Raw genomic sequence first — 13684 nt, forward strand, 5'->3', positions numbered from 1 at the left:
TGAGGAATATTTCACTAATGTAGTAAAAAACACAAGCTATTTTTTGTATCAATCTCCTTGGACCTCAGGTGCCTCATTATATTATATTTACATCCTGTATTATACCAAAGCTGGCCGGGATTCAGCTATGCAGAGAGCAGCCATATTTTGGATCTATGTATTTGTAGGGAGAAAACATTAGGTTTCTTGTGGTCTTTAAGTGATGCCTCTTGACCAAAATTATCAGAATACCCTTGGCTTGCTAAAGGAATTGGGCTGAAATGCCCAGGCATACTGGCCTCTCTATACATAGTTTGATCAAAAGAGGTAAACCCTTTTTTAAAATACCCTCCTAGGTTTACTGCCATTATATTTCAGCCATCTGCATTGATGACACATTTCTGTGAATTTTTACTGTTTCCTCTGACTTTGTTCTTTAAGATTTTTTAACCCACTAGGGAAAACTAGCCCAGGTTATTTTCTGGTGAATAATATGGTGATGACTAGTTTATACAGTTGGTAAAGCCTGACACATTCCAAGGCTTTGCTGCTGGGGATCCTGTATTGCTACTTGATTTCTTAGTCTGGTTCAGAGTAGACACTTCTGAAACTACGTGAGAAACAAGATGTGTTTTCTGTGGTGATGTCCAGGACCTTAAAAAGTTAGACACCATGACTATTTTATGGAACTTGGACTTTCTATCATCTTTCCAAAGGATATTGCCATTTCTTATTCTGTTCTTTACTTTCTTTGCTGGAAGTTCTTTACTTTATACTCCTGTATGAGTAGCTCTTAATCTTTGATCATCCTCCCACCTACTTTTTAGTCTGAAAACCAACGGTCACAATTGAAATTATTCTCAAATCTATCTCAGTCCTTGAAATTTAAAAGGTTAAGTATGTTTGGGGATATGTTTCTAAAAGGAATTGGGTCTGTATGCATATTAAGTTGGAATTATATATTTTTAAATTTTTTTAAAGAAGTGTTTTCTTTAATTATTGCATGTTTCCACTGGTTTTCTCCTTTTTACAGGTTGGGGCTCCTGGTTTGTTTGTTTTGTTTTTTCTATTGGGCTTTTAGTTTCTCTAGCATTGCAATTTGTTAGTTCATTTTAGTTATGATTCTGGTTTGCTATGCTATGTTTTCTTTTAAATCTTTCTTTTTTTTTTTTCTTTAAGATTTTCTTTATTTATTTGACAGAGAGAGAGAGCACAAGCAGGCAGAGTGGCAGGCAGAGGGAGAGAGAGAAGCAGGCCCCTGCTGAGCAAGGAGCCCTATGTGGGACTCGATCCCAGGATCCTGGAATCATGACTTGAGCCAAAGGCAGCTGCTTAACCGACTGAGACACCCAGGCATCCCAACTATGTTTTCTTTTAAATTATTGATTCTTAGTTCTCTTACACCATTCTCTCTCTCTCTGGTCTTCATGTATGTTTCTTCTTCAACATCAATAGTGTTTACAAGGGCAACAAACTTATTTTGACTCATTACTCACTGTGACCTCCTGATTTTAGCCTCCGCTTCTGGCATCTGTTTTGGGAATGTCATATATTAGCCCTCTGCCTTTCGGTCATTTGTTTCTGGCAAGGCATTCAGGACCATTAGTCCCATTCTCGATCCCATTCAGGTTCTTTCCAGGCAGATGGCTGTGGTATTGACATCCTACGCTTTTGAGAGTAAGAGTTTTTACACATACATTGCAAGACCTCAGTAGTCACCTATGCAAAAATAAATATTCAACATAGAAAGACTTAAAATGATATCCCATGACATAAATTTGATGATTTTTTACAAAAGGCAGAATATGAAAAACAGTTTAAATGGTAACATTTAATTTAATAAACCTCTATATTTCATTAAAAATGATAAAGATTTGGCAGAATTAAATAGTGAATTAAAGTCTATATATATTATTTATATTATATTATATAATTATATAATTGTATAATTATATCATACAATTAAAGTCCATTTATTTATTTATTTATTTATTCATTCATTCATTCATTTATAGGGCATTTCCAATGTCTTTGCCATGCAATTCGGCCAGGTTATATAGTTAGTCCATCTGTGGTTTGCCATCTCTTGAATTGTTGCAGAGAAGACCTTTGGCCTACAAATACAAGTCTTCTTGACTTATTTTAAAATTTTGGCAATATCCTAAGGTGACACCTTGACCTTGAGATCCCTGGAGCCTTCAAAGAGCTGATTTGAACCCACTGGACATCATGATTTTAAACAATTTATCTCATATTAAAATTACTTTTTCCCCCCATAATGTTGTCCAGTAGGAAGGAACTCCCTAAAATTAGAGTTTTTTATGATGATTGCCATTCAGAAAATTTGGACAGATCCTCCCATTAATACATCTGAAGATACAATCAATTATCTAGTTTCATTACCCTTCTCTAAAAATTAGACCTATTATTTTCCTTCTTAATTGCTTCTAATGAAATATAGTCTAATCTTAATACTAATATATGCAAGTAACATATCAAACATACATGCAGTTATTGTCCTCATAGTATTGTATAACTCTTTCTGATTACTTTGGTTATTCTGATTCTCAGCAGAAATGTATTTTCAGTGAAATATAATCAGCAGAAATGATTTTATTATCATTAAACCAATTCTGCCCCAATCTAGTGACCCTTAGTTTAAGTAACAAGTAAGGAATGAAGTTAGACTAAATGACTATTGATTGATATTGGTCTCTAGTTTCTAGGATTCAAAGTAAAAAAAAAGAGGCTGAAAAAAATCATTACACACTAATACATTTATCCCAGATGGACTTATAAATTAGTGTCTAAATATTTATGTGAAAATAGTGGATAGTAAATGGTTGGTGGGTTGTATAAGTATTGGACATCAAGTTATGTTCCCTCTCTTTCTATTTCAATTCAGTTTAAAAATCTCTTCACTTAAAAAAAGTGATTGCCTAGAGACCTTTGAAGCCAAGGAGGATGATGTGGGGGCAAGAGGTTTATTCCCAGGGTCACACTTCATTTGCATAAGCTAGTAACCAAAGGGCACTGTGGAATGTCTGTAAATAGATTTCATTACAGAAGTTCAGCTTAAAGGGACTAAAATAAATCCTCAAGCAAACATTTTATATTGCTTCAGGTTCTGCTCTAATAAAAATATTTTAGTAACACAACATTCTATGAAGACAGGAAATGAAACAGGAGGGTCTCCATATCTTTCTTTTCGTGTACAGTTATGGAATGTTTTAAAGAAGACGAACACAAGATTCTTATTATTTTAACAAAAGAGTTCTACGAAAACAGGATTATGTCATTCTGTATCTGTCATAAGGCAGTAAGACAAATACAGGCCTCTCTCTCTCTCTCTCTCTCTCATCCTCCTCATCCCTATCCCTGACCTTCTCCTCTCTCTCTCTCTCCTTTTTCTATCTTAGTTTGTCTCTTCTAAGCTCTTACTCTTGCATCCTGCTGGACTTTCAGGTTCATTGCTGTAGGACCTGCCCCCAAACAGGAAATAAGAAATATTGCAGTCTGCTCTTTAGAGTTTTGTCCATAAAAACACAATTTAAAGCCCAAATATCAGATTTATACATTGTTATTTCTGAAAAAAAGAATGGAGATAAAATGCATTGTTTTAATTCTGATAGAGCAGAAAAGAGAATGTTCCATTAATAAGCCATAATTAAATTTGAACTTGGGTGAAAACAGTGGAAGACATTGATATTCCCAATTTCTCAGATTATAATAAATATGAAAGACCATGTATTCTGGTACTTTAAAGCGTGGGTAATGTGTCAGTTCTTTCAATAGAAAGATGCTGCTGTAAATGGGATTTTAATGAAATTTATACCAATGATATATACTGTCACAATTTTGCATGTTGGCTTTAAGAAACTCTGATAAATTGGTACATTTCAAACTCATGAATCGTATTTTATACTCTACCAAGCCTAATATTTTATGTATTCATCCATTCATTCATTCACTGAACATTTACTAAGCATCCACTAGATGTCAGACACTGTGCTATGTGGTGAGCAGGTATAATGCTAAGGTTTATGTCTCAGAATTGGATACCAGGAATGTGAGAAGCTAAGTGGTGTACTAGACTGATCATGTGCTTTAGAATTGGGTTGGCCATGGCTCAAATACTACTTAAACGTCTAGCTGATTGAGCAGTTTGAGGTTAGATACTTCACATCTGAGAGTCTTATAGTTTCCTCAGTCTTCCCTTGGCAAAGAGGTCAGCATACCTATCCTGCAGAACACTTGAGAGGTTTATATAAAACTTAGGTGAAATGATTAGTATTATGTATAACATATAGATGCTGAAGACAGAGATAATTTTACTATTGGTGTTGACACAAATTTATTCCAGTTTTAAGAAAATAAATTATTTTAAGTAAGCAACTTAAAATATTCATTGATTAGTGATATGGGAACATATTTTTAATGGTTTCAAACTCAAAGGTCTCAATAAAGTAGTTTTTATTTATGTTTACATGAGCAATCATGTAATATACAATGTAGTTTACAATATACTATTAAAATAATTTAATGGATTTAGCTATATTATCTGAATATAAGGACTAGTACAAATGAAAACCTTCAGGCTTAATCTGGAATTGGTATTCAGAAGAACATCTATAAAAGAAGTAAGATGATTGTTAGCCTAGGGACTGTCAGATCAGGAAATAAACATAATGCCATAGTACCTCTAATTGCAATATGCCCCAAACTTCCACTTCTATTTAAAAATATGCCCACATCCTCCATATATATTTGATTATGAGAAGGTATAAGTTATAACAGTTGTTCTAAAACAACAAAAAAAAGAGAGGTAATAGGTAGAGCACATAAATACTTCATTTTCCCATTGAAATACTACTTTTTCATAGCAATTTAATCAGATAATTTCAGTTTATGTTACTTTGTATTTCATCATGTTTACTTTTCTAATAACTACAATTATTCTCAGACTGACATTACATTTTTCTCCTAGAATAGATGTGCTTAAATTGAAAAAATCCAATTGAATAAGAGCATGTAACGAGAAAATGTAATCCATCATTATTAAAAAAGGCAGCTTACCTTTATCTGGGTGTTAAATAGTACAAATCCATGAGAGCCAGTGAATGTTTTGAAGTCAAAACGAAGGGCATTACCAAGGCTGAAGTGGATTTGTCACAGAATTATACGTATTACCTCAGAAATAGGTTATTATACCTAGGAGGGGTATGGGGAAATATGAAGGCATAAAATGAGAGAAAGACCATTTTATTTCTATGTCTTTACCTGGGTAAAATACTTCTGATTTAGATTTTTATGCAAAATTTATTTAAGATGAATAAAACCCAAAACAGTTTAAAGAGCTTTACATTTAATTTATTGTATAAGATATGTTTTTTAGAAGACAACTCTAGATGAAAATATCTTTGACTAATAAGAGCTCTTATAATAACATTATAAAGAATACTAGCATAGAGAGCAGGCATTATGAAGGATGGCATCTGTTTTGACTGGGAACCCCTACACATAGCCCAAAGAATTCATGTTTGGCTTTAAAGTATTTATGAACCATGCCTCTCTTGTTAAATATGTGTTCACTTACGTAGTTATAACTTTTTTTTTTTTTTTACAGTGTCAGTAAGAAAGTCTCTACTTTAAGCATGGATTTTTAAATAAAGCATTAAAAGGTACTGATTTATATGCGGTTGTGCTCTTGAATTTATTTACAATTAAAATAACAAAAAGCCGTGAGAAACAATACTTCACTGGATAGTAGGACTTTACTGTTACTATTTTTTTTTAAAGATTTTATTTATTTATTTGACAGAGAGAGACAAATAGAGAGAGCGAACACAAGCAGGGGAAGAGGAAGAGGGAGAAGCAGGCTTCCTGCAGAGCAGGGAGCCGTATGTGGGGCTGATCCCAGGACCCTGGGATAATGACCTGAACCAAAGGCACGCACTTAATGACTGAGCCACCCAGGTGCCCCTGGATAGTAGCACTTTAATATTATAGTAAGCATAGCATGGTTTGAGGTAAAATTACCTGATTTATTAAATTCCATTGTGACATGATTTTACTTATGTATTAGATCTTGCAGCATGGATTTTATGGACCCACTCAGAGCATTGCGCCAATGTTTAAATTACATGCTTTATAGAATCAAATTCAAATGTGTTTCTGTATGTCACCAAAAGTGGTGGACTGAGGTATTCATACATATAATGTGGTTTTAGGTCAATAGGCTTTCAAAAAGAATTTTATATGCCTTCATATGAAGTGATCCAGAGTGAAAGCTTTATTCATCTTAGTAGCTCTTAATACTTATTCACTCTTTATCCTACTATCATCATTTCTTCTTTTATGCTTGTAAGAAAGATTTTGTTTAACTTTCTGCTCACTCTTCTGCATGTCTCTCTCCTGGTACTCAGGATCAAAACAAGACATGCTCATGATCCAGTATTTTATTTTGATTATAAGGAAATATTTTTCGATATTTTAGATTCTGGAACACACTGTATATAATGATACTGCTGCTACAGAAGTTGAGCGGTTATGACTGAGTAATGAGGTCCCTGTAGAAAGTATCTGTCATTATTTCCCATTGATAAAAGTTGGGGTCAGCAGAGTTCCTAAAGAGGAGGCATGAAGTAGGTATGAAATGCTTAAGAAGTTTGGAATGACAGATCACAGGGTTCTTGAACAAGGGAAGAAATTGTCGTATGAGAGAAATAAAGATAACTAATATTAACTATTATTTATTATGCTGTAAATAGGAGCCCAGAACTATGCAGGACCCTAACAATTATCTTGGAAGGCAGATATTATCTTCATAACAATTTGTGCAGGTTGTGGGTGGCAGGGCAGTCTCAGAGGCTATGGACAGGATTTCAGATGGCTGAAATTTGTTGATATCTCGGGATTTGTTGATGCGTTTGCATGGGCAGAGTCCTGACAGGTCATACTGCCACATTGGAAAGTCATGTTCGCAGGCCTTCAGGGGGCACTGCCTAGATGGGAATAGGTTGAATGGATCTGAGGATTACTTTGTCAGAGTTGTGTATGTCTCACATGAGCAATGTATGAATATAGTTTCATTATACAAATTTAACAAAAAAGACATTGACACAATAAAAGGTGAGCCTTCCTTATTTGCCCCTCAGAGTCATAAGAGATAATTTTTAATAATTGTGTATAACAAATATATATAATATATACATAAATGTTTATGAAATCCATTTTTGCAGATAGTTATGTGGATTTATCTCTTTTCTTCTTAACGTCTGTGAGGATCATATTCTTTTATTTTTTATTTGTTTATTGGTATTTTCATGAATTTATTGCACAGAGAGACACCGAGAGAGGGAAGCATGGGGAGTAGGAGAGGGAGAAGCAGCTTTCCCACGGAGCAGGGAGCCAGATGTGGGGCTTGATCCCAGGACCCTTGGATCATGACCTGAGCTGAAGGCCGATGCTTAACAACTGAGCCACCCAGGTGCCCCTATGAGGATCATTTTCTAAACAATATTTGTAGCTTGAATTTTCATTTGGCTGTATGTCTTTTAGATATTGACAAGGAAATCTCTTATCATGTTCTTTTTAACCGATAAGTATATACCAAATGAGTACCAGCATTTATTTAAACCATTCCCTTCTTGGTGGATGCTTAGAGTGTTTTCACATTTTCACAAACGTAATTAATAAAAGCAATATTATTATGAGAGCCTTTTTTGGACATGTGTAAATATAGCTCTAGAGTATATACCTCGAAGGAATTACTGGATTAAAGTATATTTGCATTTTAAATTTTGATGGATACTGGCAAATCAAATCCCAAAATTCTTTACTATTTTACCCCATCACATTAAAGTATATGAGAATATTTATTTCCCCATACTTTTACTAACACTAAATTTAATTTGTATCAATGTGATGGATGAAAATTATATATCCATACAGTTTAGTTGTTTACTATTTGGTAACATTGAGAAATGATCAGCAAATAAACACATCTGTACTTATGTTGATTATATTCTCCTTAATCTGGTTTTCTAATTAATACATTTAAAAAATCAGCTCATAGTTTATTTCATTAAGGCTCTTAGTCCTAATCTGCTTCAGATAGTAGCTGAAAAATGCAGTTTAGCCATAGGTATAGTTGCTAAAATTTTAGCTAGACTATTAGTAAGGCCAAGGTGATACAGTATTTTCAGATTTTATTTTTAAGATGTATTATGATTATAATTATAATATAATTATAATTGTTAAGTTCATAGGGAGAGTTGGTAAGTTCATAGTAAATTCCATAAAGGATCATATAACCAAATAAATCTTATTCATTTATACCTTAAGGGTTCTTAAAAATCATAATTCAAAGGCTTTAACCTTTGAATTCACCTGCACTTTTAATTAACTTTTTGACTTTTTAAATTACAAATTACACAACATAAAATGTGGAGGTTTGATCCCTATCAGCATTAATAATATTAGCAACACTTTATATCTGTAAAGCATTCTATAGTATACAAAGAGAGTGCTTTGTCATGCTCATTTTCATTTGACCTTTCTTACAACCCAAGTACTCACAGTAGATATTATTGAAAATGGAGACTTAATAGAAGTTATGTCACTTCTTGGCCAGGGTCCTAAAGATTTATTTACTGAACTGGGGATAGAATTTTTATCTTCCCATTACCAGTCTAATGCTTTTTCTCTCTACATGGATATCTTTCCCAAAACATTCATATACCTATTATATGCAAGATATTGTCAGGTTCTGAGGATGCTGTATGTCTTGTAGCATCCTCAGGTACAACAGGCTGGTAGTAACCAGCAGTAGCATGAAGTAAACCAGTGTTCCTCCAGTATCCAGGATGAAGATACTTGATTAACAATCATCTTTGTTTCATTGTTAGTTCCTCCTGCCTAATAAGTTCAGACCACCATCAGATCTTCCACCATTGGCTATTGCTGAAAATTACCATATATATAACATAATTTTATGACATTAGAAAATATAAAGCATAAATTAACTGAAAGAATAATACACAAATCCATAATCAGAGTAGGCAACTTAAATGGATATAACCATATAGCTTAGGGTAAAAGAAGATGAAATCTTAGTGGGATATAAATATAGTAGATATAATATATATACAATAGATATTATATATATATAATACCTATATATAATATATAATAGATATACTAGATATATAATAGAAGATAAAAATAGTATAATCAACAAATTTGACCTAATTAACATGTATAGAACACTGTACCCAACAATGAGAGAAGTCACATTCTTTTTAAGTGCTTGTGAAATATTTATCAAATTTAGTATAATTTGGGCCATACAAAGTCTCAATAAATTTCAAAGGATTGAAATAATTCAGAGTATGTTTCTCTAAAGTTAATGAAATCAATACTACAAAGATAAAAAAACCACAATTGTTTTTAAATTAAAATACTTATAAAGGTCTGTAGATAAAGGAAGAAATCATGGTAGGCTTTTAAAATTGTTCTGAATGAAGTGATGAAAATTTAGCATATCCAAATTTATGGAATGCAGCTAAAACAGAGCTTAAATGGAAATTTATAGCATTAAATGCGTATGATAAAAAAGAGAAAAAGCTGAAAATCAATGTTCTAATGCTTCCATTTCAATAAATTAGAAAAAAGTACAGCAGATCCAATTGAACAGAAATATAAGATGAAGCAATAAAGATGAGAACCAAAACAAGTAAAAGAGAAAGTAAACTTAAAGAAAATCAACAGTCAAATTTGTTTTTTTTGAAAAGATGAATGTAATTGAAAAGCTCCGTTTAAGACTGAAGAAAACAAGAGAATACAATTATCAATTTCAGTAATAAAAAAGGCAATATTATTGCAGACATTAAAAAGATAATAAACATTATGAACACTTTTACATTAATAATATTGATGGGGGCGCCTGGGTGGCTCAGTGGATTAAGCCACTGCCTTCTGCTCAGGTCATGGTCTCAGGGTCCTGGGATTAAGCCCCGCATCTGCCTCAGCATCCTGCTGAGCAGAGAGCCTGCTTCCCCCTCTCTCTCTGCCTGACTCTCTGCCTACTTGTGATCTCTCTCTCTGTCAAATAAATAAATAAAATCTTTAAGAAAATAATATTGATGATTGGTTGAAATAGATAAATTCCTTTAAAAACACAAAGTTGACAGAAAAAAATAAACATTTCGAAGCTTGATGAGTCAATTACCTTTATTTAAAAAAAATTTTTTTTAAGATTTTATTTATTTATTTGACAGAGAGAGATCACAAGTAGGCAGAGAGGCAAGCAGAGAAAGAGGGGAAAGCAGGCTCCCTGCCGAGCAGAGAGCCTGATGCGGGATACAGGGCTGGATCCCAGGATCCTGAAATCCTGACCTGAGCTGCAGGCAGAGACTTAACCCACTGAGCCCCCCAGGCACCCCAATTACTTTTAGTATAACATGCAAGGTTAATCTGTTTATTGTTAACTATTAATTGCTTATCTCATAGGCTTTTGCTAATCCTCAAGCATTTTTTTTCCCCTTTTCTATTTCTGTTTTTTCTTCGTTGGCTTAGGCTTCTCATGCTCAGATTACTGCAATGGCTTTCTTAATTTTTAAAAATTTTTCTGATTTAGATCCCCTGATTCCAAATATTTCTTAATGTTTATGGCCTCATTAATCTTCCCAAAGCACTATTTTCATATTAGATTACTTATGATTGCTAAACAATTCTTGAACTTTTAATCCTTAAATATTTATTTAAATCATTTTCCTTTTCTTCTATATAGTGGTTCTCAATTTTTGATTCTTACATCAGCTGCACCAGCATTATCTGGAAACTTGCATTTAACATGTAATTTCTCAAATCCCATCCCTGGGATTAGTTGACTTTAAACCAGAAATTCTGAGAGTGAGAATTTCTGAGTGAGATCTATTTAATAAGATTTCCAGCAGTTTCCAAGTGACCCTGATCTATGCAATAATTTGGGAAACAGTCCCTTATGTAGAGAAATCTACCTTTCAAGCCTTCATTAAATAACCTAGATAGGCATTGTTTCTTTTTTTTTTTTAATGCCTGTATGCATTTATTTTTTATAATGTCATTTACTACTGGTTTAACTTACTAATCATCTTTTGATCTATGTATCTTACCTTTTAACCGGATTATATGTCATGCAAGATAAGGAAGCATTTAGTCTAATAGTACTTTACATATGGCATGTTCTTAATTAATTAAATCAACCAGAGAACATAGGCATATGTTTTTCATTGATGCTATAACAAATCACCACATACTTAACAGCTTTAAACAACACATGTATTATTTCTCAATTTATGCAAGTCAGAAGTCCTCAAAGACTTGATTGGATTCTTTGGTAGGGTCTCAGGAGGGCGAAATCAAGGTTTTAACTAGGCTTTATACCTTACCAGAGGCTCTGGGGAAGGATCTACCTCCAAGCTCTTTCAGGCTATTGGCTGAATTTTGTTCCTTGTGATTGTAGGACTGAGGTCTCCATTTCCTTTGTTAGCTGTCTGCTGGGGCCAGTCTTTGCTCTAAGGGACTGCCTGCATTCTCTCTTATGTCTTCCATGAAGCCCCATTTAACAGTGGGGAACTGATTCCCTATTATGTTTCAAAGCCATCTGAATTTTTCTCTCAAATCTCTCTGATTTCCTCTGTAGCATTTCCTTAACACAGTCAGAAAAAGTTATCTGCTTATAACAGCTCACGTGATTAGATTGGGTCCATTTGGAAAATCCATGGTTATCTACTTTAAGTCCATAATTTTAGTTACATTTGCAAAATTTCTCTTTGCCATGGAAGTTAGCATATTCATAGGTTTCAGGAATTAGGACATGGACATCTTTGGGGGGCTATTCTGCCTACCATGTCAATGATTTAATGGCTGTATGTATGCAAAGTATTGTGATTCAACTGAAAATGATGAATTCTGTGTTGCACTTATAACTTAGAAATAGTCAAAACAAAGAAAATTACAGTACTATAAATTTTACTAGTGGTGAGAAACATTTATCCACATGAGCACAACTGGGTGATATAGGGAGAAGAAAAAATAATTTCATAAGTCTTTAACATTTTTAATAGTAGAGAAAAAAATGCCTTAGCTAGTTTTCTAGTAAGAAACTATATTTATGCAACACAGTTGACATTGCCTTGTGTAGCTTCAGATTCTGTTGTCAGTTTCTGGATAATGATGACTTCTCCCTTTGAGAGCACCCTGCCAGGGCCCTCCCCATTGGACATATTAAACAATTATTATTTTCCTAAGTCAGGTCATCGCAAATGTGCATGCCAAATTTGGTGAAAAATCTGTCTAACCATTTTCAAGTGCTGTTGTAATAGCTAGCAGATGAAAACTTTATTTATATAGATTAGGACATAAATGCTTTGTATGCCAATTATGATGCAATAGTCATGCTTGAAAAGCTTTAAAATCTCTAAAACAAACATAAGGTATTATTATCATCAATAACAACAATTATGTCTTATGATTTTCATTGTAAGCACTGTCATTTTATTTACATCTACAAATAAGAAAGGATAAAATGTACTATCAAATATCTGTTTAATAGGGCTTAATTATTTATTATGGGACTTTATAGTATATTTAATAAAATTAATGAGATTCTGATTACTTGAGCCTGCCACTCTCTTTGGCTGGAATCTCTCTTTGATAAGAAGTAAAGAAAGATTGCCAGTTTTCTTATGAGAATTACAGGGTTTGAAGATTAGTCAACTGAGAATTGGTGAGGTCCTCCTCTAATTAATGTCTTCCCACTGATGTTTGCCCTAATCTCCCCTTTTATTACATTTATTACAATGCTTCAGTAGGATGTCTGTGTGGCAAGGAAGATCTATTAAATAAGGTTACTATTCAGTTAGTGAAATAGCAATAAAGGTCCTAATTCTGCATTTGTTGCTTTGTTAATTCCTTTTAATTTAAAGAGTCACCTTGAGGGAGATACACATTTATAATGGAAAGAACAATCGGACTGGAAGTGAGGAGATCCATATCCACCCTTGGCATTGCAATTTGGGGCAGGTCATTGAGTCTCTTTGGACTTTCAGTTGGGAAACTTTCAGTTTCCCAAATTATAAAATATAGGCTTTGGACGATATGATCTGTAAAATCACTTAAGACTCCAAATCAAACAATTTGCTGTTTTAAAAGAAACATCTTGCAGAAATTGATGAGGAGATATATTTTCATAGTGTTGTTTACATCTTACTCAGACTTTTGCATTTGTCTTTTAACTGGCTTCCTTGCTACCACGACTTTAATGCAATAGCTCTTCTATAGTCCATTGCTGGATTTAGGTTTATAAAATACTACTTCATTCCCTGTTCACAAATTCTCTAAAGTCAGTCTGAATTTCAAGGCTTTCTGAATTTTCTTCTGATGCTAGCTTCCTTTTTCCGTATTCTCTTCAAAATTCTTCTTCTAAACCTCACATTTCAGCCAGTTTGCTATAACTGAATATGTTGTATTTTATCCTCCACATCTTTACTTATGCTATCCTTTCTTCTCCAACCCTATCCTCTTCTCCCCAGCACTCAAGCACACATTTTTAACTCCACCTCCTAAAATTGTGACTTATTTTCTAGGGAACTGGAGAGCTATTTCCTTTAGACAGTCTTCTATAATTACACCAACTGGAAGCAATCTTTTCCTCTCCATT

Source organism: Mustela lutreola, chromosome 1 (assembly GCF_030435805.1).
Source record: "Mustela lutreola isolate mMusLut2 chromosome 1, mMusLut2.pri, whole genome shotgun sequence".
Lineage (NCBI taxonomy): Eukaryota > Metazoa > Chordata > Mammalia > Carnivora > Mustelidae > Mustela > Mustela lutreola.